Source organism: Hemitrygon akajei, unplaced genomic scaffold (genome assembly GCF_048418815.1).
Source record: "Hemitrygon akajei unplaced genomic scaffold, sHemAka1.3 Scf000101, whole genome shotgun sequence".
NCBI classification, from domain to species: Eukaryota; Metazoa; Chordata; class Chondrichthyes; order Myliobatiformes; family Dasyatidae; genus Hemitrygon; species Hemitrygon akajei.
This window is the reverse complement of record NW_027331987.1, coordinates 2,120,646-2,148,011: the sequence shown is the minus strand read 5'-3', so window position 1 is coordinate 2,148,011 and position 27,366 is coordinate 2,120,646. Positions and strand designations below refer to the sequence as shown.

The following is a 27,366-nucleotide window of genomic DNA, read 5'->3' as shown; positions in this document are numbered from 1 at the left end:
ACAGTCCCGTCCCACGGGCGGATGCTGTAGGGGGCGCGTATTCACAGTCCCGTCCCGCGCGCGGATGCTGTAGGGGGCGCGTATTCACAGTCCCGTCCCGCGCGCGGATGCTGTAGGGGGCGCGTATTCACAGTCCCGTCCCACGCGCGGATGCTGTAGGGGGCGCGTATTCACAGTCCCGTCCCATGCGCGGATGCTGTAAGGGGGGCGTATTCACAGTCCCGTCCCACGCGGGAATGCTGTAGGGGGCGCGTATTCACAGTCCCGTCCCACGCGCGGATGCTGTAAGGGGGGCGTATTCACAGTCCCGTCCCACGCGGGAATGCTGTAGGGGGCGCGTATTCACAGTCCCGTCCCACGCGCGGATGCTGTAAGGGGGGCGTATTCACAGTCCCGTCCCACGCGGGAATGCTGTAGGGGGCGCGTATTCACAGTCCCGTCCCGCGCGGGAATGCTGTAGGGGGCGCGTATTCACTGTCCCGTCCCACGCGCGGATGCTGTAGGGGGCGCGTATTCACAGTCCCGTCCCACGCGTGGATGCTGTAGGGGGCGCGTATTCACAGTCCCGTCCCGCGCGGATGCTGTAGGGGGCGCGTATTCACAGTCCCGTCCCGCGCGGGAATGCTGTAGGGGGCGCGTATTCACAGTCCCATCCCACGCGGGAATGCTGTAGGGGGCGCGTATTCACAGTCCCATCCCACGCGGGAATCCTGTAGGGGGCGCGTATTCACAGTCCCGTCCCACGCGGGAATGCTGTAGGGGGCGCGTATTCACAGTCCCGTCCCACGCGCGGATGCTGTAGGGGGCGCGTATTCACATTCCCGTCCCACGCACGGATGCTGTAGGGGGCGCGTATTCACAGTCCCGTCCCGCGCGGGAATGCTGTAGGGGGCGCGTATTCACAGTCCCGTCCCACGCGCGGATGCTGTAGGGGGCGCGTATTCACAGTCCCGTCCCACGCGCGGATGCTGTAGGGGGCGCGTATTCACAGTCCCGTCCCGCGCGCGGATGCTGTAGGGGGCGCGTATTCACAGTCCCGTCCCACGCGCGGATGCTGTAGGGGGGGCGTATTCACAGTCCCGTCCCGCGCGCGGGCTTTTCCCCAGCAGGCTTGGCGCCCTTTTTGGGACCGGCCTCAATGCACCACTTTGTGAGCCGGTTCGAGTGCGCTGGGAAGTGGGTCGCCACATACCCCACCCCCCAGAACCGGCGATACACCCCCCCTCCCAATGTCCACAGTCTGGGCCGGACCCTGTTTGGGAGGTCTGCCTCTGCACCACGATGCCGGAATCTCGACCGGCTGCGCCACGTCCACATGGGCCGGTTTGAGTCGGTCCACCGAGAAAACCTCCTCTCTCCCCCCAATGTCCAGCACGAACGTGGACCCGTTGTTCCTGATCACCTTAAACGGCCCCTTGTAGGGCAGCTGTAGCGGTGCCCGATGTCCGCCCTGTCGTACAAAAACAAACTTACAGTTTCGCAGGTCTTTGGGTACGCAGGTCGGGTTCTGCCCATGCTGCGAAGTGGGTATGGGGGCCAGGTTGCCGAGCCTCTCGCGTAGTCTGCTCAGGACTGCTGCGGGTTCTTCCTCTTGCCCCCTTGGGGCTGGTATGAACTCCCCGGGGACGACCAGGGGTGCACCGTACACCAACTCGGCCGACGAGGTGCGCAGATCTTCTTTGGGCGCCGTGCGGATTCCGAGCAGGACCCAGGGAAGCTCGTCCACCCAGTTAGGCCCTTTGAGGCGGGCCATGAGAGCCCCTGTCTGAGGAGTCAAGGGCCAGGGGTCTCTCTGCACTCGGTCCAGCGTAAAACCCTTGGGGAGACATTAGATGTCCATCCACTTTCGTCGAGTCAAACCACGGGAAAGGTTCGTGTCGGCCACCCGACCGCGCCTGAGGCCCAGCGGCCTTTCCCCGATCCCCGGGGCCCCGCTGCCCGAGTCTCCCCCGATCCCCAGCACTGCTCGAGTCTCCCACCCCCCGATCCCCGGGGCCCCGCTGCCCTGTAGATCAACACAGTCCAATATCACCCCATGAATATAACAGCAACGAGATAAAGCTGAGGCTTTATAAGACACGAGTCAGGCCACACTTGGAGTATTGTCAACAATGTTGGGCCCCATATCTCAGACAGGATGTGTTGTCTTTGGAGAGAGTCCAGAGGAGGTTCAGAAAGATGATTTCGGGAATGAAGGAGTTAAAATACAAGGAGCACTTGGCAGCTTTGACTCTGTGCTCACTGGAACTCAGAAAAATGCGGGGGCATCTCATTGAAACCTACCGAATGTTGAAAGGACTGGATAAGGTGGATGTGGAGAAGGTATTTCCTGTGGTGGGGCACAGCCACAAAGTCGAGGGGCCACCTTTTCAAACAGAGGTAAGCAGCTTATTTTTTTTATTAGCCAAGGTGTATTGGATATGTGGAATGCTCTGCCACAGACTGCGGTGGAGGCCGAGTGTGTGGGTATATTCAAGGCGGAAGTTGATCGTTTCCTTATCGGTCAGGGTATCAAAGGATATGGCGGGAGGTCAGATATCTGGAATTGAGTGCGATCTGGGATCAGCCATGATGGAAAGGTGGCTGACTCAATGGGCTGAATGGCCTAATTCTGTTCCTATGCCTTATGGACTTATGAATACAAGCCCCCTCAATCATGATGAATCTCCTCTGCACTCTTCCAGCACAAAACATCCTTTGTACAGAATGCTAAGCGGAACTGAATGCAAATTTTCAAGAACGTTGTCAAGTCAGGCAGCATCTGTTGAGGGGAATAGAATCGATGGATGGGACAGAACCCCTCCCTTACGGCACTAACACGGGCCCTTCGGCCCAACCTTTCCATGCTGTCCTCCTGTCCGTTTAAACTAATCCCTCTGCCTGTCTTCGACACAGAACACAGAAATCTACAGCACATTACAGGCTCTTCAGCCCACAATGTTGTACCGACCATGTAACCTACTCTAGAGACTGCTTAGGATCTCCTGATATATCCCTCTATGTTTCTAAGCTCCATGAACCTATCTAAGAGCCTCTTAAAATATCCTATTGTATCCACCTCCACCATCGCTGCAGGCAGTGCATTCCATGCACCCACCACTCTCTGTGTAAGAAACTTACCCCTGACATTCCCTCGGTACCGACTTCCAAGCAGCTTAAAACTACGTCCCCTCGTGTTAGTCACTTCAAGCCCGGGAAAATGCCTCTGGCTATCCACATGGTCAAAGCCTCTCATCATCTTATTACAATTACTTATGTACAGGTTAGGAGAAATATAGCTTCAACATCACCTCACAGCTCTTGAACTCAATCCCACGGTTGATGAAGGCCATCACACCAGTCGCCTTCCTAACAACACTGCCAACCTTCGCAGCAGCTTTGAGTGTCGTATGGACATGGACCCCAAGATCTCTCTGACCCTCCACACTGCCAAGAGTCTCACCATTAATATGATATTCTGTGTTCAAATTTGGCCTGCAGAAATGAACCTCATCATCTGTGTTGAACTCCCTCTGCCACTTCCCAGTTCTGCATCCGAGGCGAGGAAATAGATTGCTGAGCCTCTGGCTAGGATCATTATGTCCTCATTGTCCAGGAAAATGGTACCGGAGGATTGGAGGGAGGCGAATGTTGTCAACTTGTTCAAAAAGGGTAGTAGGGATAGTCTGGATAATTATAGACCATTGAGCCTTACATCTGTGGTGGGAAAGCTGTTGGAAAAGATTCACAAAGATAGGATCTATTGGCATTTAGAGAATCATGGTCTAATCAGTGACAGTCAGCATGGCTTTCTGAAGGGCAGATCGTGTCTAACAAGCCTGATCTTTTCGGAGGTGACCAGGCAGATAGATGAGGGTTGTGCAGTGGATGTAATCTACATGGATTTTAGTAATGCATTTGATAAGGTTACACACAGTAGACTTATTCAGAAAGACAGAAGGCATGGGATCCAGGGACGTTTGACCAGGTGGATTCAGAATTGGCTTGCCTGCAGAAAGCAGAGAGTTGTGCTGGAGGGAGTACATTCAGATTGGAGGGTTGTGACTAGTGGTGTCCCACGAGGACTGGGACACCTACTTTTCGTGATTTTTATTAACAACCTGGATGTGGGGGTAGAAGGATGGGTTGGCAAGTTTGCAGAAGACACAAATGTTGGTGGTGTTGTGGATATTGCAGAGGATTATCAAAGATTGCAGAGAGACATTGATAGGATGCAGAAGTGGGCTGAAAAGTGGCAGATAGAGTTCAACCTGGAGAAGGGTGAGGTGGTACACTTTGGAAGGACAAACTCCAAGGCAGAGTACAAAGTAAATGGCAGGATACTTGGAAGTGTGGAGGAGCAGAGGGATCTGGGGCTCATGTCCACAGATCCCTGAAAGTTGCCTCACAGGTAGACAGAGTAGTTAAGAAAGCTTATGGGGTGTTATCTTTCATAAGTCGAGGGACAGAGTTTAAGAGTCGCGATGTAATGATGCAGCTCTATGAAACTCTTGTTGGACCACACTTGGGAGTACTCTGCCCAGTTCTGGTCACCTCACTATAAGAAGGATGTGGAAGCATTGGAAAGGGTACAGAGTAGATTCACCAGAATGCTGCCTGGTTTAGAGTGTGTGGATTATGATCAGAGATTAAGGGAGCTAGGGCTTTACTCTCTGGAGAGGAGGATGATGAGTGGAGAAATGATAGAGGTATAGTTGATATTAAGGGGAATAGATAGAGTGGACAGCCAGCGCCTCTTCCCCAGGGCACCACTGCTCAATACAAGAGGACATGGCTTTAAGGTAAGGGGAGGGAAGTTCAAGGGGGATATTATAGGAAGATTTTATACTCAGAGAGTGGTTGGTGCGTGGAATGCACTGCCCGAGTCAGTGGTGGAGGCAGATACACTAGTGAAGTTTAAGAGTCTACTAGACAGGTATATGGTGGAATTTAAATTTAGGGAGGCAGAGTTTAAGGGTCGGCACAACATTGTGGGCCGAACGGCCTGTACCGTGCTGTATGGTTCTATGTTCTATCTATTTCTCGCTGGAATCTCTCTTTTAATTTAATTTTTTATTGAAGGCACGACACAGTACAGAAAACGTAATGCATTACATTTTCCCCCATTCTGCTTTTATACCTTACCCCTGAACACCACCACAACGTCATCAGTGGGGCCTTCTGGGAGATGTAGTCATTGGTCCTCGCTAGCTCCCTGTCAAAGCATGTTTCGTCAGCCACCACAGACGTCACCGAAACAGACCCACCGAGGCGCGAAGGGGAATCACACCCGTCCTTGTGGGCGCCGAGGCCGGCGACACCGACAGAAGCGAATCGCTGATCTCCGCCATGGCGATGGAGCGGAAGAGGAGGGGCTGATCATGGGCCGATTTCTTCCAGCCTATCGTAGATCAGATGTAACACTGACCCCTGCTGTCATTGGCTGTGGTGCATGTCGCTCAAATGGGAACTCGGAGGGTGATTAGTTTATGTGAACGTCAGTCAGCCTTCCTGTCTTTATGATTTTTGATTTGGATTTATAACGGGACAGGAAGCAAATTGGGAGAAATGTGAGTTTTTATGTGGTGGTGCATCAGTCTCCGAGTTACATTATTAACAATAAAAGGGCAAAGGCCGTTGTGAGGAAGGAGGTTATTTACTGGAGGTTATATGGAGATAATATTGGAAGGGATATCAAACTTGGAATTGTTTGGGATACGATTTAGAAAATGGGGGGATTTGTGGGGATCATAATATTCCAGTGTTGATTAATGAGGGCAAAATGATTGTTACTGAAACAGGGAAGGTTGTGTTACTGGCTGGGTCATTTGTTGAGATTCATAATCAGGATAATTTAAGTGAAGAAGTTAAACAATGTAGGGATATGTTTTTCAGTGCTGGAATGATGTGCTGGAAGTCAGCTGTAGTAATGATAGTATCACTGATGGAGAGATTTCTTTGTATGAATTTAAGACGTCTATTAATAATGCAGGTCAGGTGCTCCCAGGAAAGAGTGATATTTGAAATTGTAATTGTTTCTAATTCGCTTTTGTGAAAATATTAAATGTTTGAATTGTGCATCTACTTTCCTCATGGAAAATGGAAATAGTAGTGCCAATTCTAAAACCTGGCAGATCCCCATCTGATCCTTCTAGTTAAGGGCCTATATCGTGAATGTCTCATGTATGTAAACTTATGGAATGTATGGTAATCAAGCGCTTGAGTTATATTTTGGAAAGAGTGATGATAAAGTGTTTTATTAGAGTGGATTTTGGAAGGGTGAAATGACATTAGATTCAGTTTTAGATTTGGAAGATGATATTCGGAAAACACAATTAAATAAAGATGTTGTAATATCAGTATTTCTTGATACTGAAAAGGGAAATGATATGGAAGAAAGGACTTTTGATTAAATTAGGAGTGAGGGGGACATTGTATAATTTTTCTGAGTTTTTTATTAGGACAGACTGTGCATGTACCAGTCTGCATGTTATGTTGGTGTTTCTATGAGATAGAGAATGGGATCCCATAAGGCAGTATTTGTAGCCGTTCATTATTTAATATTATGATTAATGATATTTTCTCTGAGATGGGAAAATGGGATACCCTGGGTAAATCACAATATACAGATGACGTCGCATTATGGATTAGAGGTATTAATTGCAATTTACAATTAATAGGTCAAACAGTGGGCAGATTGATGAGGATTTTAAGCTTTTAGTCGTTAAAACACATTATGTGGTTTACAAACAGCATTAATAGACTTGCACTTGATTTTAAATTATGTCATTAATATCTTGTGGAAGTGTCAGTGGTAAGATTTCTCAGTATGTGGATGGATAATAAGCTGACGTGGAAGCACCTATCAGTAAAATAATTGATGAATGTAAAGGAGCTTTAAATCTCCTCAGACATCTATGTGGGTATTCTTGGGTGCAACATGAAAATCTTTGTTGACCAATTATATTTGTTTAATTTGATCTGTTCTTGATTATGTCTGTGTGGCTTATGGATCACCTTCATCTTCAAATTAAAAATGTTTGTATGTGATACAGTTACAGACTTTAAGATTGTGTTCTAGTGCAGTAATGTTGCCTCCTGTTTTGGCTTTACTGATTGCAATGGGACAATTGCCCTCAAAGTAACAGAGGTTCAAGTTGATCTCAACATACTGGATTAATTTGCGGGGCAAGGAAATGATCATCCTGTTAAAGGTGTGCTGGAGGACGGTTGCGGACATCACAAGAAGAGTGTTTTTTGTTTTGGGTGGCTGGGTTCTTACCATGCTGGGAATATGGGTGTATTTGATGATACAATATGTCCCACTGTAGCTTTCTCTGTAGCCCCACCTTGTTTTTTCCAATGACTTCAGTTGATTTTATGTTACACGATCGGATTCAGTTCTGCCTGAGAGTCTGTTGGTTCATCAGTATATTAATGAAAGTTATTATCATACAGTAACCATTTTTACAGATGAATCCAAAGATAAGTTAACTGGGGATGTTGGTGTGGCTGTTTTTGTGTGCCTGAATTGCAGGTAATGATAAAGAAATGACTTATAGCCATTTATCAGCATAGGAAGCAGAATTATTTGCCAACAGTTTAGGCTTACAGTGGGTGGAGGAAATTGGTCCTTATAATTTGCTCAGAATACATTTCAGTTTTGATAAGTCTTAAACAAGGCATTCTGGCAGTAGGTCAGACTGACTGTTGGAAACTTGTCAAACGGTATTTCATATATAAAGTTTGATTTATATGTCTGCACATTATGGGCCCTGCACATCACACTGTTGAGGGAAATGATGATGTTGACTGTTTAGCACCAAAAGCTGTTAAATGTTAAGCTGTGGATATAGACCTTCCACTTAGCAAATTAGAAGCTAAAGGGCTGGTAGTGTTAAGAATTGGGGGCTTATAACAAGATGTAGGATAATGGACATAAGGACAGACACCTTTACAGAATACATAAACCTGTTGGGTTTATAGAAGAAGAGCTTAAAACAAGGGAAGGAATGATATTGACATGACATAGAAATGTCAACACTATGCTTAATTATGCCTTGTAACTAATTGGAAAACATCATTCTGTGTCGTGTACATTTTGTCATTATGAAACTGTCGAAACACATACTATTTCAATGTGAAGCGTATAAGGCTGAAGAAAAATCAAATGCAGTCTTCAGTACAATCTTTGCGAGGGTAGATAGTTTTCAGATAAAACCTATTAAATTATGGGACTGACTTTTAATCAATTCATAGTTTGAGCTGGAAAAGGCATGTAATAATTGTGTTAAACCTAAGGAAATGACATATAGGGTAGCAAAGGTGAGTGGGATGTTGGATTATTGGGATGCTCTTAAAATCCAACAAAAGGCAATGAAAAAAGCCATAAGAATGGTAAAGATGAAATTTGAGGGCAAACTGGCCAATAATATAAATCAAGATACTAAAAGTTTAGTTTTCAGTTACATGAAGAGTGAAAGGGAGCTGAGAGTTGATACTAGACCACTGGAAAATGATGCTGGTGAAGTAGTAATGGGGGACAAAGAAATGGCAGGTGAACTTAATGAACAATCTTCACTGTCTTTTCCGGTCAGCACCGCCCCCACTTGTCCCATTTAACCTGTCTCATTAAGGGTGGACTTTAGGACCCGGGGGAGCTCAGGACCTGCCGCCAGCATCTGCTGCTGAATCCCTGGTGTTTCTGTTCGGTTGACGGATGAGGTGAACGAGTTAAAATTAATCGATCGACAATTCTTATGTCGTGTTTATTTCACTCCATAGAACCATAGAACACTACAGCACAGAAAACAGGCCATTTGGTGCTTCTAGTCTGTGCGGAAACTTTATTCCGCTCGTCCCATTGACCTGCACCCAGTCCGTAACCCTCCAGACCTCTCCCATCCATGTAGCTATCCAATTTATTCTTAAAACTTAAGAGTGAACCTGCATTTACCACGTCAGATGGCAGCTCGTTCCACACTCCCACCACTCTCTGAGTGAAGAAGATCCTCCTAATGTTCCCCCTAAAGCTTTCCCCTTTCACCCTAAAACCATGTCCTATCATATTTATCTTTCCTAATCTAAATGGAAAGAACTTACTCGCATTTACTGTCTATACCCCACATAATTTTGTAAACCTCTATCAAATCTCCCCTCATTCTTCTATGCTTCAAGGAATAAAGTCCTAACCTGTTCAATCTTTCCCTGTAACTCAACTCCTGAAGACCTGGCAACATCCTAGTAAATCTCTGCACTCTTTCAATCTCTCCAACCTCTCCATGGATTCCTCATGTCTGAACTTTCTGAACTAACCTCCCATGTGGGACCTTGTCAAAGGCCTTACTACAGTTCATGTAGACAACATCCACAGCCTTTCCTTCACCTACTTAGTTGGTAACCTCCTCGAAAAACTCTTCGAGATTCATTGAACACGATCTACCATGCACAAAGCCATACTGACTATCCTTAATCAGCCCTTGGCTGTCCAAATACTTGTAAATCCGATCTCTCAGAACATCTTCCAATAATTTACATACTACTGATGTCAGGCTCACTGGCCTTTAGTTACCTGGTTTTCTATTGGAGCCTTTTTTAAACAACGGAATAACATGAGCTACCCTCCAATCCTCCGGCACTGCACCCGTGGCTGAAGATATTTTAAATATTTCTGTCAGGGACCCTGCAATTTCTACTCTAGTCTCTCTCAAGGTCCGAGGAAATATCAAGTCAGGCCCGGGGGATTTATCTACCTTTATTCGCTGTAAGGCAGCAAGCACCTTCTCCTCTTTAATCTACAAATGTTCCATGACACTACTGCATGTTTCCCTTCCTTCCATATACACTATGCCAGTTTCCTGAGTAAATACTGATGCGAAAAAACTGTTTAAGATCTCCCCCATCTCGTAAGGCTCCACACATTGACGACCACTCTGATCTTCTAGGAGACCAATTTTGTCCCTTACTATCCTTTTACTCTTAATATACTTGTAGAAACCCTTCAGGTTTTCCTTCACATTATCTGCCAAAGCCACCTCATGTCTTTTTTTCCTTCCTAATTTCCTTCTTTAGTATTTTCTTACGTTTTCTATACTCTTTAAGTAACTCATTTGCTCTTTGTTGCCTCTACCTGCTATACACCTCTCTCTTTTTCTTAACGAGATCGCCAATATCCCTTGAAAACCAGGTTCCTTCTGCCTGTTAACTTTGTCTTTAATCCTGGCAGGAACATGCAAACTCTGCACCCTCAAAATTTCACATTTGGAGGCCTTCCACTTACTGAACACATCCTTGTCAGGAAAAAAAAAAACTTATCCCAATCCACTCTTCCTAGATCTTGTTCGCCTACACAAACTTCTGTCACCTGACTGTCTGGTTTCCTAATAGGAGATCAAGTATTGCATCCTCTCTCGTAGGTACCTCTATATATTGATTTAGAAAACTTCCCTGAAAACATTTCAAGACATCTAGCCCTTTTACAGTTTGGGAGACCCAGTCAATATGTGGAAATTTAAAATCCCCTACTATTACAACTTCCTGTTTCTTACATCGGTCTACTATCTTTATACAGGTTTGCTCCTCCAATTCTCTCTGACTATTGGGCGGTCTATAATACACCCCTATTAGTGTGGTCGCACCTTTCCCGTTCATCAGCTCCACTCATATGACCTCTGTAGACAAGCCCTCTGGGCTGTCCTGTCTACGCACAGCTGTGATATTTTCACTGGCTAGTAATGCCACTCCTCCCCCTTTCATCCCTCCCCCTCTATCACGTCTGAAACAACAAATATTTCTATCATATATAAACCTTAGGTGGGAGGTTATCTTTTTGTATTAATGTATTAAAAATAAATTATAAATTCTACCAGCGGAACCTCTTACTAAAGGATTCATATTCAAAATAGTATCCAACAAATCAGATTCTTGCATATATGCGAACTTCGATAATTATTTTTGTAAAAAATGTCTGACCTGAAGATATTGCAGAAAGTGTGTATGAGAGAGAATATTTGCTAATTAACTCTTCAAAAGTCTTCAATCGACCATCACAAAATAAATGATAATAAAAATAAATAAATCTTCAAAAAAAATCCCCTTAATCACTGAAGTTTAAACAAGTTTGGGAGAGAGAACTTAATATGACCTTTGTTAATGAAGATGGTCAATTCTTCTTTAATATGTGCCAATCAGTGTTTAATTCAATTTAAAATTGTTCACTGTTACTATTTAATAAAGGAGAGACTATCCAAAATATTTCCTAACATAGACAATTATTGCGATAGGTATAAAACTGAAGTAGCCACTTTTTCACATATGTTCTGGTCATGTTCTTCATCAAAATCTTTTTGAAAATCTTTATTCTCTACAATTTCTAAAGCTCTGAAAATTAATTTACAACCGAATGTGCAAACCTTTGATTTCTGTCTAAACATGCAGTCCTCGCATGACCTTTATCCTCCTCCACCTCACTATCTGCTCTAACACTCTGGTTCACCTCCCTCTGCAAATCCTTTTACAAGCCCCGCCCGCCAAGAAGCACTAGCTAATCTACCCGCAAGAATGTTAGTCCCCCTCCAGTTCGGGCGGCAACCCGACCCGTCGGAACAGGCCCCACCTTCCCGGGATCAAAGCCCAATTGTCCAGAAACATGAAGCCCTCCCTCCTGCACCATCTCCTTAGCCACGTATTTAGCTGCACTCTCCGCACATTTATATTTACAGGGACTTTACTCCTGACGCCGGTCCCGGGACCCGACCCGTTTACAGACCCGGAGCCGAACCGGAGCAGATTCTCAGCCACTGGTTTCTTACCCAAGTCGCGAAGAAAGGATAAAGTTTCCCCGTATATTTATTCCCAGTGAAGGTGTGGAGATGGAACTTGGTCTCCGCGTTGTAAAATGAAACTGTCCCGGACTCATAACTGAGATAAACTCCCACCCTCCCGGGGATGGGACCGGCAGCGAGACGGGACTCGGGGGAGGGGAGATCATGGGACACGTCATAATCCCGATGTAACACGTCACCATCCCGCTCGATGACCCAGAATCCGGTCTCCGGTCTCAGTCTGAACCGTCCCTTCCTCTCCACAGACTCTGCGGCGACTCCCAGACACCAGAATCGAATCCCCGTCACCTCCACCTCCCAGTAATGTCTTCCCGATGTGAATCCCTCCGATCCCAGCACACAAGGCCGGTCTGTGAATCTCTTCCTTGTGTCACGGAGATTCCTCCAGGTCCCGGTCCATCTCATACTCTTCCGATCCTCAGACACCTCGAGACACGGATGCGCCGTTTCCACATCCAGGGTGACAGAGACTGGGGGGAGAAGCAGTGAATTAGAGAGTCCCCGGGGATCGGGGGGAGACTCGGGCAGCGCAGCCCCGGGGATCCGGGAAAGGCCACTGGGCCTCAGGCGCGGTCGGGTGGCCGACACGAACCTTTCCCGTTGTTTGACCCGACGAAAGCGGATGGACAATTAATGTCTCCCCAGGGGTTTTATGCTGGACGGTGAGCAGAGAGACCCCTGGCCCTTGACTCCTCAGACAGGGGAAACATCCTCCCTCACTCCTGCCTGTTGACCCCTGAAAGAATTTTGTGATTCCATGAGATCTCCTCTCATTCTTCGAAACAGGGAACAGAGAACATAGAGCAGTACAGCACAGGAATAGGCCCGTCATACAATGTTCACTTCAATTTGTGAGTGTGAAGTGGGGCAGTGTGATGGTTTGAGACAGTAAAGGAGGTGATAATGGGAACCAGTAGGGGAGAAATGAATGGCAGATTGAACCAGGAAGGGGAGAGGTGGAAACCCCGTGGGTGAACTCTGTGTGTAGACGTAATGAGAAGCTAGAGGGGGCAAAGATGGCAGATGAGGATGACTTTGTCCCCTTTCCCACAACCCCATCCCCCGCAGCCCTTCATTAGGACAGAGGATGAATTTGCAGGAACCCTTAAGCAACACAGGTCTTGATGAAGTGTTTCAGTCTGAACCGTGGACTGTTTACTCTTTTCCGTAGAAACTTCCCTGGCCTGCTGTTCCCCCAACAATTTGTGTGTGTTACTCTGCTTTAAATATACTCAATTATTTGGCCTCCACAGCTGCCTCTGGCAGATTCACTATCCTGTGGATAAAGGAATTCCTCCTCATCTCTGTCCTAAATGGACATCCCTATAGTCGGAGGCTGTGCTTACCGTTCTCGACCCACCCACATCCTCCCAACATCAACTCTCTCCCGACAGGTGTCAGAGAGATCTGGCGAGACTATTCATCAGGACCTGTGTAGCTTGGATTACCAGCATCTGCAGAGTTTCTCATGTTTGATTTTAAAAGCAGAAGTTAATAAGTAAACTTCTTGATTGGTCAGTATCTCCAATGTTATGGGGAGGAGGCGGGAGAATAGGGTTGATGGAGATAATAAATCAGACATTCCTCTAAACTCCCGTGAGTACAGGCCCAGAACCATCAGACAGTCCTCACATGTTAATTCTTTCATTCCCGGAATCATTCTTGTGAATCTTCTGGACCCTCTCCAATGCCAGTACGTTTTCCAATAGAAGGGACCCAAAACTGCTCACAATACTCCAAGTGTGATCTGACCAATGCTTTATAAAACCTCAGAATTACATCTTTGTTCTTGTATTCTAATCCTCTCGAAGTGAAAGCAAATATTGAGTTTGCCAATCTTACCACTGACACAAACTGCAAGTTAACCTTCAGGGAATCCTGCACAAGGACACCCATGTCCCTTTGCACCTCTGATTTTTTAGTTTTCGCCCTGTTTACAGAATTGTCTCTGCTTTTATTCCTTCGACCAAAGTCGTACCTGCCTAAGTTTGTACCTGCCAAACTCTACCTGTGCTACAAGATCCTTATTACGTATACTGGTGCATTCAAATAAGACCATAAGATAAAGCAGCAGAAGCCGGCCATTCGGCCCTTCGAATCTGCTCCGACATTTTATCATGAGCTGATCAATTCTCCCATTTTGTCCCACTCCCCCACCTTCTCACCATGACCTTTGATGCCCTGGCTACTCACATACCTATCAATCTCTGCCTTAAATACACCCAGTAACCTGGCCTCCACTGCCGCAAGAAATTCACAGATTCACCACCTGCTGGCTAAAAAAAATTCTTCACATCTCCTTTCTGAATGGGCGCCCTTCAATCCTTAAGTCATGCTCTCTCGTACTAGACTCCCCCACCATGGGAAACAACTTTGCCACAACCACTCTGTCCATGCATTTTAACATTCGAAATGTTTCTGTGAGGTTCCCCCTCATTCTTCTAAACTCCACGGAGTACAGTCCAAGAGCAGTCAAATGTTCCTCATATGTTAACCCTCTCATTCCCGGAATCATTCTAGTGAATCTTCTCTGAACCCTCTCCAATGCCAGAACATCCTTTCTTAAATAAGGAGCCCAAAACTGCACACAGTAATCCAAGTGAGATCTTACCAGTTCCTTATGGAGCCTCAACATCACATCCCTGCTCTTATATTCTATTCCTCTAGAAATGAATGCCAACTTTGCATTCGCCTTCTTCACTACCGACTCAACCTGGAGGTTAACCTTAAGGGTATCCTGCACGAGCACTCCCAAGTCCCATTGCATCTGTTCCGAATGTGCAACAACTCTCACGGGCCGAAGGGTACAAATTCGTCCCCTCCTTCTTGAGAATCGCAAGATGGCTTTTAATTCGGGTCTGGGACCCAGGAAATGAGAGAGAATCCTCAAGGTTTTTGCAATGTGTCCTGGCCCCTCAGCAAGACAAAGCCACGAATAACGGCCATTGTCTCTTGGAGACGGAATTGTGTATTGAGTACTGTACTATTCATTGAAGCCCTCGGGGAATGACCGGAGTGGTCTGGTTGAGGGATTGCATCATCCCAACCTGATTGACATCTGAGACCCCGTGAGTAAGGATAAAAGCGGGTCTGGGAAACAACCCCTTGAGACGCTCCAGGAGAAATGCTAGAAATCCCGTGACAGCGCTTAATAGCGACAGCCGGTGGAGGGCTCGCGTGCGTCCTTTCCCGTTGCCTGGGATTGGGGCCTTACCACGGAAGAACGGCTTCGCTAAAGAAGAGGCCACCAACGAAATTTCGAAGGATCGACATCATAAAAAGGAAAAGCTGGCAAGTTTCTAAAAACTCTCTCTTGACTCCAACCAAATGCTGAAGCCTGCATGAACTGAGTGACTTTTATATTTCAATCGGACAATACATTATCCCCTAGACAACGATAGAGTTATTTCTTATTGATTATTATTATACCCGCACTTTTAGATTTAGTATTGATGACGTATATTATCTGTATGTTTGCATTGATATTATTTTTGTGTATTTTTACCCATAAATACTGTTAAAAATAGTACCATCAGACTTCAACCGACCTCTCTATCTTTGCTGGTAAGTGACCCAGTTACGGGGTTCGTAACACATCTCAGAATTTTGAATTCTCTCTCCATTTAAATAATAGTCAGCCCGTTTATTTCTTCTACCAACGTGCATGACCATACACTTTTCAACATTGTATTTCATTTGCCACTTCTTTGACCATTCTCCTAATCTATCCAAGTCTCTCTGCAGACTCTCTGTTTCCTCAGCACTACCGTCCCCTCCACCTATCTTTGTATCATCAGCGAACTTAGCCACAAAGCCATCTATTCCATAATCCAAATCGTTGATATACAACGTAAAAAGAAACGGCCCCAACAAGGACCCCTGTGGAACACCACTGGTAACTGGCAGACAACCAGAATGGGATCCTTTATTCCCACTCTGTTTCCTGCCAATCCGCCAACGATCTATCCACATATGTAAATTTCCCGTAATTCCATGGGCTCTTATCTTGTTTGTCAGGCAGGATTTTCCTTTAAGGAAACCATGCTGAGTTTGGCCTATCTTGTCATATGACTCCGTAACCTCATCCTTGACAATTGACTCCAGAAACCTCCCAACCATTTCTCAAGCTAACAGGTCTATAATTTACATTTTTCTTCCTTGCCCCTTTCTTAAATACCAGAGTGGCACTTACAATCTTCCACTCCTCCGGAACCATGCCAGAATCTATTGACTTTTGAAAGATCATTGCTAATGCCTCCGAGATCTCCACAGCTACTTCCTTCAAAACACAAGGGTGCATTCCATCCTGTCCTGGAGATTTATCTACCCTTAGACTATTCAGCTTCCTGAGTACTTTCTCTGTCGTAATTGTGACTGCGTACGCTTCTCTTCCCTGACACCCTTCAGTGTCCAGTATCCTGCTGAAATCTTCCTCAGTGAGGACTGATGCAAATACTCGTTCAGTTCCTCAGCCATCTGCTTATCTCCCATTACAATTTCTCCAGCATCATTTTCTATTGGTCCTTTCTCCACTCTCACCTGTTTTTTACTCTTTATATACTTGAAAAAGCTTTTAGTATCTTCTTTGATATTATTTGCTAGCTTCCTTTTATAGTTCATCTTTTCCCTCTTAATGGCCTTCTTAGTTTCCTTTTGTAACCTTTTAAAACCTTCCCAATCCTCTGACTTCCCACTAATTTTTGCTTCCTTGAATGCCCTCTCCTTTGCTTTTACTTTGGCTTTCACTTCTCTTGTCAGCCACGGTCGCATCGTTATTGCATTCGAAAATTTCTTCTTTTTCCATTTGAAAATTTTGTCTTTTTTGGAATATATCTGTCTTGCACCTTCCTCACTTCTCGCATAAACTCCAGCCACTGCTGCTCTGCCGTCCTCCCGCTAGTGTCCCTTTCCAGTCAAATTTGGCCAGTACCTCTCTCGTGCTACTGTAATTTCCTTTAGTCCACTGAAATACCGACACATCGGATTTCGGCTTCACTTTCTCAAATTTCACAGTGAACTCAATCATGTTACAATCACTGCCTCCTAACGGTTCCTTCACCGCAATCTATCTAATCACCTCGGGGTCATTACACAATATCCAATCCAGTACCTCTGATCCCCTCGTGGGGTCAGCAATAAGCTGTTCTGAAAAGCCATCTTGTAGACATTCCACAAATTCTCTGTCTTGAGATCCAGTGTCGACCTGATTTTCCCAATCCACTCGCATGTTAAAATCCCCCACAATTATCATACCACTGCCCTTCTGACAAGTTTTTTCTATTTCCTGTTGTAATTTGTTGTCCACCTCACTGCAGCTGTTAGGAGGCCTGTATCTAACTGTCCTCAGGGTCCTTTTACCCCTGCTATTTCTTAGCTCAACCCAGAAAGATTCTGCACCTTCCGATCCTACGTCACCTCTATCTAATGATGTAATATCATTTCTTACCAATAAAGCCACGCCACCCCCTCTGCCTACCTGCCTATCCTTCCGATACACCGTATATCCTTGGACGTTCAGCTCTCAGAGACATGCATCCTTTAGCCACGTCTCAGTGATGGCCACAAAATTATACCTGCCAATCTGTAGCTGTACGACAAGATCATCCACCTTATTCCTTATGCTGTGTTTATTTAAGTGTAACACCTTAAGTCCAGTATTTAGTACTTTTTGTTTTGATTGCACTGCAACTCATCCCAGTGGCTGCAAATTTGCCCTATCACCTGCCTGTCCTTCCTGACATCTTTACTGCTCAGTATCTTAGATTTATTTCTGTTTTCCCCCTCCTCCACTCTATCATTCCGTTTTACCATCCCCCTGCCAAATTAGTTTAAACCCTCCCGAACAGCTCTATTAAACATTCCCGCTATCATATTGATCCCCTTCGGGTTCAGGTGTAACCCGTACTTTTTGAACAGGTAATACTTCCCCCGAAGAGATCCCAATGATCCAGGAATCTGAAGCCCTGCTCCCTGCACCCGTCTCTCAGCCACGCATTCATCTGCCTGATCCTACTATTCTTGCCCTCGCTAGCACGTGGCACAGGTAGCAATCCTGAGATTACTGCCCTGGAGGTCCTGCTTCTCAGCTTCCTTCCTAACTCCTGGAAATCTCTCTTCAGGACCTCCTCCCTTTTCTTCTCTATGTCATTGGTACCAACATGTACCAAGACAGCTGGCTGCTCGCCCTCTCCCTTCAGAATATTCTGGACCCGATTCGAGACATCCCGTACCCTGGCACCTGGGAGGCAGCACACCATGCGGGTATCTCTACCAGGCTCACAGAATCTCCTGTTTGTTCCCCTGACTATAGAATCCCCTATGACTACCGCATTCCTCTTCTCCCTCCTTCCCTCCTGCACAACAGCGCCAGGCTCAGTGCCAGAGACCCGGTCACCGTGGCCGTCCCCTGTCATGTCATCCCCCTCAACAGCATCCGAAACGATATACTTGTTGCTGAGGGGGGCAGCCACAGGGGTGCTCTCTACTATCCGGGCATTTCCCTTCCCTCTCCTGACAGTCACCCAGTTTTCTGACCCCTGTAGCCTAGGGATGACTACCTCCCTGTAGCTCCTGTCTATCACCTCTTCATTTTCTCTAATAAGCAATAGGTCATCAAGCTGCAGCTCCAGATCCCTAACACGGTCTCCGAGGAGCTGAATCTCGGTGTACCTGACGCAGATGTGGCTATCAGGGAGGCTGGAGGTCTCCCAGGATTCCCACATCTGACACCCTGAACAAAGCACTAACCCTGCAGACATGCTACCTAATTCTACAGGAATGAAACAAAGAAAGATAGGTCTACTCACCCACTTACTTCGCCAAGCACACAAACTTTTTAAACCGTTAGCTAATGTGCCCTGCTGTTCCCCCGTCCGACGCGCCGATTTGCCAAGGGGAGAAAAAGAGTCGGTGCCTCGCGCTCGTCTCTTCCCGTTACCGCCTAAGCCCGTTGAGCCAAAGCCCTGCACTCTGCTGCCACCCACTCCGCTGCCCGCTGTATAGGGTGGTCATCTTTTTAAACTCTCCGCGCTGTCCCGCGCAGTCTCGCCGTTCTTGTACGCCAAGTTTTTTTAAAAACTGCCTTGATTCAGAATTTAGCTCCCACGCCACCCTTCTTGTCCCAATCTAAAAAACACCTTCAGTCCTGTATTCATCAGCCTATTCCACACTGTCCACATGAAATTCAGCAAGGCCTTTGATGTCGATGATAGACCACACTTGGAGCATTGTCTGCATTTCCGGTTCCCGAATATGGGGAGGATGTCATTACACTGGACAGGAGGCTTCAGGAGGATGTTACCAGGACTGGGGGCTTGGGTTAAAAGCAGAGAGTGGATAAGCTTGGGCTATTCAGCTGTAGTGTCGGATGTTCAGGTATGACCCCTTATCGAGGTAAATAATTCATAAGGAGCTTAAATAACGTTTCTTTTTCAAAGAAATGGGAGTACAGAACCAGAGGCCTCAGATTGAAAGTGAGACGGCAAATTTTTCTGAGTGGTCTGTTGGGTAATATTCTCATAGAGAGGGAGGTTGGTAAATGGAATTTGCCCTCAGACGCTGTAGAAACAGGTAAAAATGAAAGATTTTAAAATAAATTTGGGCAGGTACACAGATGGGAAATGGTTAGAGGGATGGGGGAGCAAACACACACAAATGGGCCATGCTCAAGAAGACATCTTAGTCTTGCAGATTGATGAAGTTTCACTGAGTTCAACATCCATCAAACCCTCCCAGATCATCCTCCTGAGGAATCTCACCCCGGAGTCTGTCTGTGAAGTGTTGATGTGACGTCACGTCAGAGGGCAGCTCAGTGACACAGAACAGACAGACTGGGTAAGGACAGCAGAATTCAATCCTAAATGGGGATTTGTGCCTATTTCTGTGGCCGTGTGTCACACTTGATTGAGTTGTTTAAATGAATAAATGACTGTCTCTGAAGAGACTGGTTTCCAGGTTACTGAGGGAAATAACAACGTACATTGCTGAGGCTCTGACTACAATCTGCCAGTCCTTCCTGTGTATGTGTGTGAGGGAGCTTTGCCAGGCCGGTTATGCTGTGTGTGCTTCTCCCGAGATGAAATCTTGACCCATGTCAATGCTTGTTGGTGTGTCTGAGCTCATTCTCACAATGCTTCAATGTCGTGGTCTGATCACCATAAGACATAGGAGCAGAATTAGGCCATTTGCCGAACGAGTCTGCGCCGCCATTCAATCATGGCTGATCCTTTTTTCCCTCCTCAGCCCCACTCCCTGGTCTTCTCTCCGTAACCTTTGATTCTGTGTCCAATCTAGAACCTATCAAGCTCTGCCTTAAATACACCCAACAGGTTTCACAAATTCACCAGCTGCTGGCACAAATTTCTCCGCATCTGTTTTAAATAGACCCCCCTCTATCGTGAGGCTGTGCCCTCTTGTCCTCAACTCCACCACCATGGGAAACATCCTTTCCACATCTACTCTGTCTAGGCCTTTCAACATTCGAAAGGTTTCAATGAGATCCCCCCTCATCTTTCTAAATTCCAGCGAGTACAGACACAGAGCTATCAAACGTTCCTCGTATGATAACCCTTTCATTCCTGGAATCATCGTTATGAAATGAACCTTCTGCAATGCCAGCACACCTTGTCTTAGATGAGGAGCCCAGAACTGTTCACAACACTCAAGGTGAGGCTTCACCAGTGCCTTATAAAGCCTCAGCATCACATCCCTGCTCTTGGATTGAATGCTATTCTAAACCACAGATTAAAAGCCAGGAGCAACAGGCTCCGGGACAGCTTCTTCAACCAGGCCATCAGACTGATTAACTCGTGTGGACACAACTGTATTTCTATGTTATATTAACCAGCCTGTTGTACATATTATTCATCATAAATTACTATAAATACTATTACTATTTTTAATCCTCATGTATATGAAGGATGTAAGTAATAAAGTCAAATCAATTCAAATCAATTTCATGTTTTTTTTTTCATCCCAATCATTCTTTCCGTTCGGCTCTGTAGATATTTAAAAGCTTCCCAATCCTCTCTCTTCCTACTATTTTTTTGTTTAGTTGTATGCCCTCTCTTTGCCTTTACATTAACTTGTCTTCCCTTGTCAGCCACAGTTTTACTATTTTGCCATTTTAGTATTTATTTATTTTTGGAATACATCTATCCGTCACCTTCCTCATTTTCCCAGAAACTGACACCATTTCTGCTCTGCTCTCATCCCTGCCAGCATCTCCTTCCAATTTGCTTTGGCCAACTCCTCTCTCAGACTACTGTGATTTCTTTTACTCCTCTTAAATACTACAATGTCCGGCTTTACTTTCTCCTTCTCAAATTTCAAGTTGAACTCAGTCATGTTGTGAGCACTGCCTCCTAAGGTTTCTTTTAACTAGTCACCTCTGGTTCAATACATAACACCCAATCCAGTAGAGCTATTCCCCGAGTAGGCTCAACGACAAACTGCTCTAGAAAGCCATCACATTGCATTCAACAAACTCACTCTCTTGAGATCCTTTACCAACCTGATTTTCCCAATTGACCTGCATGTTGAAATCTCCCATGATTATCATAACATTGTCCTTTTCATCAGCCTTTTCTATTTCCAGCTGTAATCTGTGGGCCTCAACCCACTGACTGTTGGGAGGCCTGTATATGACTGCTGTCAGTGGCATTTTTACTTTTGCAGTTCCTTACCTCAACCCACAAGATTCAACATCTTCCAATCCTATGTCACATCTAGCTGCTGATTCACCAGCAGAGCCACACCACCCCATCGGCCTTCCTTCCTTCCTTCCTCCGATACATTGTGTAACCTTGGACATTCAGCTCCCAACTACAACCATCCTTCGGCCACGATTCCGTGATGGCCACAACATCATACCTGACAATCGGTAATAGTGCAACAAGATCATCCACCTTATTTCTCATACTCCATGCATTGAGATATAACACTTTGTGTACTGTATCTGATACCCTTTTTAATTCTGCATCCCTAATGCACTGATACTCACCCTGCTGGCTGCAATTTTCTCCTCTCATCTGTCCGCCATATCTGACAGTCTGACTGCACGATATCTTTGCATTTTAACCATCAGTCCTATCTCTTCACTCCAGTTCCAACCCCCCACCCCACCAAATTAGTTTAAATCCTACCTGACTGCTCTACCAAACCTCTCTGTGAGAATATTGTTCTCCCTCGGGTCGAGGTGCGACACATCCCTTTTGAGCAGGTCATTCCTCCACCAGAACAGATCCCAATGACCCCAGAACCTGAATCCCTGTCCCCAGCACCATCTTCTCAGCCATGTTTATCTGTCAAATTATCCTGTTTCTACCCTCACCAGCACGTGGCACAGGCAGCAATCCAGAAATTACAACCCTGGAGGTGCTGCTTCTGAGCTTTCTACCAAGCTCTCCAAATTCTATTTTCAGGACCTTTTACTTTCAATGTCATTGTCCCAAGTTGCAAGGTGATAGCTGGCTCTTGACCCTCCCTCTCCAAAATGCTGCAGGCACGATCCGAGACGTCCCTGACCTTGGCACCTAGGAGACAGCATAGCATTCCGGTGTCTGATTCTTGTCCATAGATTCTCCTGTCTGTTCCCTGAACGATTGAGTCCCCGATCACTACCGCTCCCCTCTGCTCCCTCTAACAACAGTGAGATTTGCTGATCCAGAAGAGGGAATTCCTACGTCAGTCAGATTCTGCACTCACAGAGCACGCAGGACTTGTGTATTTTCCTGACAATCCCCGTCACCACACTGATACCCGTTTTTAGTCAGTATTAAATTCCCAGCATCTGTGGTAGGATTCAAATTCATGTCCTGGTGTGATAGTTCAGTATGCCTGGGATCAGGACACAGTGGTTCATCTGACAGTCCCGTGTATTGGTTGTATTGTGACCCTGTGCTGGTGTGTTCAGGGGTCTGACATCTCCAGCTGACCATGTGACAGTGAAGCCTCCCAGTCGGTGCGGTTGATGTGGAATAAACTTCAGTTCCCCTTCAGTCCATTCTCGCAGCCAATCCTTGCTTCAACTTATAACTTAATTGTGTTTCATGAACAAGGAAAAATGAATCTTTGTAAATGTTACCTCGCTTAATGGTATCAAGTTTTTCTCTCAGCACTGTGTTCAACAAATAGGGGTGAACAAATTTTCCAACCGGCAGGGCCTCATCTGTCACTGACAATTCCTGGATATCGTCACTGATCCTGTAAATATTAAACTGCTGGTGATAAACTGGAATTTTTGAACTACTTTACAAATCTGTGCAGGGTTTCAGTAAAGAGCATGTCCTACCTCCTGTTCCGACGAGCTTCCTCCTGAAATAAATAAAAATACAAATCTGATTAGACTTGGACTTACTGTCCACATCGTTGACCGATTCATTGCAGTTTAATTTACGATTAATTATGCTGAAAATTCATCGCTTAAAGATTGTGTGTTGCTGATAAATGATCGAATATCTGTCTCCGAATGTCATTAGCGGAGTGATTGGAGGTTCGTCATGCAAGGAGAACACTCTGTGTGAGGTCACCAGCAGCGGCAATTTATTTGGTAGAATTGGCCGCTGTGCTGTGTTTATTTCAAATACACCACTGTTCATTGAGTTCAATTTGACAGAAACAAATTAAAATTTAATCACTCACCTTGAGAAACATCACACCATCTTTTTGATTCATCTGCTCCTTTAACTTCAAGATTTCCTCCTGAATAAACCTGATATTCTCTTGAATCTCTCGAAGATTTTTCTCCATTGGATTAAGAATCCTCTTCTCTTCTTCCCTGAGATCCCTGAGTAAACTCTGCTCTTTCTCAGTGATAATCTGGCGCAGTTCAGCAAACTGGGATATGATGTGGGACTGAACGCTGTGTGACTGTTCCTGTTGAATGAAAGGTGAAGATTAGTTTACTGCATTGCTGTGCTGTATTTCCTTATGACATAAAAGTGACCATTCGGTCCATTGGGGTCCATACTACTTCTGAGACATTCCCGTCAACCCCATTTCCTCACGTTTTCCTGAAACCTATTCTCCCTCACTGACCCATTAACGGCCAACTGATTTACATACACCCTCCTCGACCTTCTCAGGGTTAATTGTAATTAACCATTCATCCAGCATGTCCTTGGGATGTGTCTGGTCACAGGGAGAACATGCAAACTCCACACAGACAGCAGCAGAGGTCAGGATCGAACCCAGGTCACTGGAGCTGCGATACTCGGCTATTCTGCATTAAATGGAGCAAAACTCGACAGTAATATCAGAAATTCCGCTCAGGAAGCCTCACCCGAACTCCGGAAATCTTCTCTTTCTGTTGCTGCTCCTTTTCCTGGAAGTCTGATTTCCTTTTTGTGAGAGAGTCTAAGGAAGATTTTAGCTGATCCTGGAAGTCAGAGAGTGAAGGAAACAGAAACAAAGATGCATCAAAAGAAGCAGGTGATCAAACCCGATTATCACACAAAATGCCGGAGGAACTCAGTGAGTCAGGCAGCATCTATTCAGGGGAAATAAACAGTCGGTGTTTCGGGATGAGACCCTTCATCAGGACTGGGAAGGAATGGGACAGGAGCCAGAATAAAAAGGTTGGGGACGAGAACCAGCTGACAGCTGACGGATGAGACAACGTGAGGGGGAACGTGGGGGAGGGTGATGAAGTGAGAAGCTGAGAGGGGACAGGTGGAAGAGGTAAAGGGCTGGAGAAGAAGGAATCTAATTCGAGAGGACAATCGACCATGGAGGAAACGGGAGGAACTGGGCTGTTTGCGGCCCTGAATGGTGACGAGGGAGGAGGTTAGATAGATAGATAGATAGATAGATACTTTATTAATCCCCATGGGGAAATTCAACATTTTTTCCAATGTCCCATACACTTGTTGTAGCAAAAACTAATTACATACATACTTAACTCAGTAATAATATGATATGCATCTAAATCACTAACTCAAAAAGCATTAATAATAGCTTTAAAAAAAAAGTTCTTAAGTCCTGGCAGTTGAATTGTAAAGCCTAATGGCATTGGGGAGTATTGAACTCTTCATCCTGTCGGAGGAGCATTGCATCGATAATAACCTGTCGCTGAAACTGCTTCTCTGTCTCTGGATGGTGCTATGTAGAGGATGTTCAGGGTTTTCCATAATTGACCGTAGCCTACTCAGCGCCCTTCGCTCAGCTACCGATGTTAAACTCTCCAGTACTTTGCCCACGACAGAGCCCGCCTTCCTTACCAGCTTATTAAGGCGTGAGGCGTCCTTCTTCTTAATGCTTCCTCCCCAACACGCCACCACAAAGAAGAGGGCGCTCTCAACAACTGACCTATAGAATATCTTCAGCATCTCACTGCAGACATTGAATGACGCCAACCTTCTAAGGAAGTACAGTCGACTCTGTGCCTTCCTGCACAATGCATCTGTGTTGGCAGTCCAGTCTAGCTTCTCGTCTAACTGTACTCCCAGATACTTGTAGGTCTTAACCTGCTCCACACATTCTCCATTAATGATCACTGGCTCCATATGAGGCCTAGATCTCCTAAAGTCCACCACCATCTCCTTGGTCTTGGTGATATTGAGACGCAGGTAGTTTGTGTTGCACCATATCACAAAGTCCTGTATCAGTTTCCTATACTCCTCCTCCTGTCCATTCCTGACACACCCCACTTTGGCCGTGTCATCAGCGAACTTCTGCACATGGCAGGACTCCGAGTTATATTGGAAGTCTGATGTGTACAGGGTGAACAGGACCGGAGAGAGTACGGTTCCCTGTGGCGCTCCTGTGCTGCTGACCACCGTGTCAGACCTACAGTCTCCCAACCGCACATACTGAAGTCTATCTGTCCCACTTGCAGGTGTCAGTGCCAGGAGGGAGATCAGTGGGAAGGAGCGAGTGGATGAGGGCGATACAGTACGTAGAGCGCGATCCGTATAGAGAGCGGAGAGTTGTGGGGTGCGGAGGTGGGCTGTGGGACGGAGAGATGCTAGAATCCCGTTGGAGATGGGGGAAGTTGCAAAGAGTGATGTGTTAGTTATAGAGGCTGGTATGATGATATGTAGGACAAAGGAAATGTGTTTAGTATGAAATTAACGTTAGATTACCGTGTAGATTTTAACAGCTTCTTTAATCGGCATGAAGCGGTGCTCTCGGTGTTCCTGCGCATCTCTACAGATCAGACAGATCAGTGTCTTGTCCGTTTCACAAAACAGCTTCAGTTCTTCCTCATGTTCCTCGCAGTGACGTTTACTTTCCTTCCCTTTCGGATTCAGGTTTAGATTTCGAGCTTTTTCAGCCAGATTTGCTAAGGCCCGATTCACCCTGAGGGTGCGGTCAGCAAACACCGCTCTACATTCCGGGCAGGGGTTTCTCTCCTCCCTTTCCCAATACCGTGTGATACAAGAGCGACAGAAGTTGTGTCCGCACTCCAGTGACACCGGATCGGTGAAGAAATCCAGGCAGACGGGACAAATTGCCTCCTCGCTCAAACTCTCGGCCGGTCCTTTCGAAGCCATGTTAACTCCCAGCACTTCCTGATTCAGAATGCTTTCACTTTCGGGGAGCTGCTGATCCCCTGCAGTACCGCGATTGTCCACTACGCGCGTTGCAGTCTCCGGGAATGAACATTCTGCTGCTGGATGTGTTCAGTGGAAATGTTGGTCAGTGTGGGATCAAAAACACATTAAACTGGCAACAGATAAGAAAACGCGGCTACGAGCGGAGGAGGGTTGGCCGTATGGCCAGCAACCCCATCTCTTAAAAACCCAGTGCGACAAAAACGTCAGCTGAATCTCCAAAGGCCTCATCCCTGCGGTCGGAAGGACCTTCCCCTGGAAGACGATTGAAGTCCTGCGCTGAAAGGAGAAGCCATGTGTCCCCCTGGGGTGGTTCACTACTACAATAACTGTGAGGCTTCCTCAGCCAACCCGGCCACTCCCTGTCCAGTGTAGAGGATCCCTGTAGTTCCAATGGTGTCCCTGTAGTCTGGAATGTGTCAGTCGGCAGCATTCCTGTACGACAGGGGTTCCCAAACATTTTTATGCCAAGGACCAATACCAGTCACCGTGGACCCCAGGTTGGGAACCGCTGCTCTCCGGACATCTCGATTTAATGGCAGGCCAACAAGTTTCGGGCGTCTTTCCCACTCGCTGTCCGTTTCCTTGCGCGTCCTGGGAACAGCCCGAGGATCAGTGAGCCTTCTGTCCCGCAGCTGCTGTGGCACAGGCCCTTGCATCTTTCTCCACAGATCTTCGCCAGCCCACAGTCCGCAAAGAGGTGAGTGACCGTCTCGTCTCCACTGCAGTAATCTCGGGGCAGCGCGCTGTGGGAGTGATCTCCGGGCATGCAGCAAGGATCAGATAGGGAGGGGCCCTCTCGTCTCCACTGCAGTAATCTCGGGGCAGCGCGCTGTGGGAGTGATCTCCGGGCATGCAGCAAGGATCAGACTGGGAGGGGCCCTCTCGTCTCCACTGCAGTAATCTCGGGACAGCGCGCTGTGGGAGTGATCTCCGTGCATGCAGCAAGGATCAGACTGGGAGGGGCCCTCTCGTCTCGACTGCAGTAATCT

The 27,366-nt window shown here is 46.4% G+C and overlaps 1 protein-coding gene across 4 annotated transcripts in view; it reads right to left on the bottom strand.

The window, feature by feature from the left end:
- Positions 1-27,366, bottom strand: part of LOC140723130 (uncharacterized) — a 1,246,679-nt gene that overhangs the window by 288,399 nt on the left and 930,914 nt on the right. For 2 of the 4 annotated variants that reach the window (XR_012097813.1, XM_073037761.1), the window contains exon 1: positions 1,474-1,935. The exons of 1 other annotated variant lie outside the window; for it this stretch is intronic. The gene's annotated coding sequence lies outside the window, so the exon portion shown is untranslated. Of the gene's footprint in view, positions 1-1,473; positions 1,936-3,442; positions 3,489-27,366 lie in introns of those variants that run through there. One more of the 4 variants, XM_073037764.1, reaches the window with a different exon arrangement.